We start from the raw sequence: 1,619 nt of genomic DNA, 5'->3' as shown, positions 1-1,619 counted from the left end.
GATGTGAATAAAAGTCTTTAACTGAATGTGAGGGTGACAAAAATTTGGCAACAGTAAAAGGAAACTCAATGTGCACTGACCTAAACTTAATTCAAAATAAAATAGAAAAGGAATCTGAGATGTGCCTGGTAGGGCTTGCCCATGCTGCATCTTGGGACTTCATTGTACCCTTGATTCTGAACACATAACACATAAACTTTGCACAGCAACGAATACTGCCTGAGTCACCTCTGCTCAGATTCAAGACTACTGTGTGTCATGAACTTAGAATATTTTTATCGTACATGCAAAGTTTTCTGCTTTTATAGAAACATAATGGCTTAATTATGGACAGCAAAGATTTTTTACTCTTTTCAAACCATTAATCTCTAGCATGTAAGTGTCAAATTGTATATTTCAGATTGTATTGTGTTAGAATATTTAACTTTAAAAATTGGTGCTTGAGTTTCTAATTTGAATTTCATAAAAATTAAATGAATTTTTGCTTATGATAAGGATAGAATTTTCAATAATTTTTGAAATGAGACTTCAGGAAGGAAGAAGTCAAGCTTGATTTGCTTCATCTCCATGTGTCCCTCTGTATACAGTGGAGTGCCTCTGGCAGCAGCAGGGTCTCCTGATGTCGTTGGGAAGGCATGCTTCATTTCTGACATCTGTCGTTAGTAACACTTGCTCTTCCATTACTCACTAATCTCAAGATCATAAAGAAGCCTGCTCCCTATAAACTCTGTGTCCGTAAGCTCAACTCCTTCATCACCTATGTGACCAATTCTCTGTATCATGGGTTTTTCTGTTGCAAACCTTTGAAGTGATTTGTCTTCTTATTAAGTACATCATGTAACTCAATCAGCCAAACAATCAATAATATAGATTGGCAACTTTATTCCCATCTCCATATCTACAAGTTAACAGAGTTTGCATTTCAATGCCTTCCCTCTTATAATAGTAAAAAAATTGCCCACCTGCTGTCAGTGTTAATTTCTCCAACATGTTGTTCATAGACAATATCTTCGGGCATTTAAATTACTTATTTCTTCAGTGTGAAGTTTTTCATCATGCAGCAGTTTATACATACAGATTGTAGTAGAATCTGCCTTCAAAAGCCATGCCTGGGTTCTAAATTTCTGGCCAGCAATTGCCTTAATTTTTCTACTTGCTTTCTTAGTCAGTCTCACTAAAATGTTATCAAAAGTTCCTATGTCCACTCCTTTAACTCCATTTCAAACTAACTGCCATCATCATCAATCCATCTGAAACCAGTTGCCTACATCAGTCAAACTTTAAATAATGAAACACAATGAACTTCTTACTGTTTCCACTTAAACTGCCACAAAAGGGGCTTTTGACAAATAACCCCTCTCTTCAAATAAGCCACACTGCCCTCTGGTAGACGCCCTAGGCCGACCCTTTTCTGGCTGTCTTGTTTACTCATTTGTTCACTTGCTGCTGTCAATTTTCCTGTCTTTTGCTAATTCTACCTTTTCAATTCAGCTTCAAAATTCAGAATTTCTTAAGATGCTAAAAAATTTCTTTATACCTCTCTGACTTCATTCTGTCATCAGAGGACATACGTTTTTCTGTATCTATGAATATCATCACTGTAGCAATCGTTTATAAAT

Source organism: Nannospalax galili, unplaced genomic scaffold, assembly GCF_000622305.1.
Source record: "Nannospalax galili isolate Female #2095 unplaced genomic scaffold, S.galili_v1.0 scaffold293, whole genome shotgun sequence".
Taxonomy (NCBI): domain Eukaryota; kingdom Metazoa; phylum Chordata; class Mammalia; order Rodentia; family Spalacidae; genus Nannospalax; species Nannospalax galili.
The sequence above is the reverse complement of the archived record's forward strand: the minus strand, read 5'-3'. Positions refer to the sequence as shown.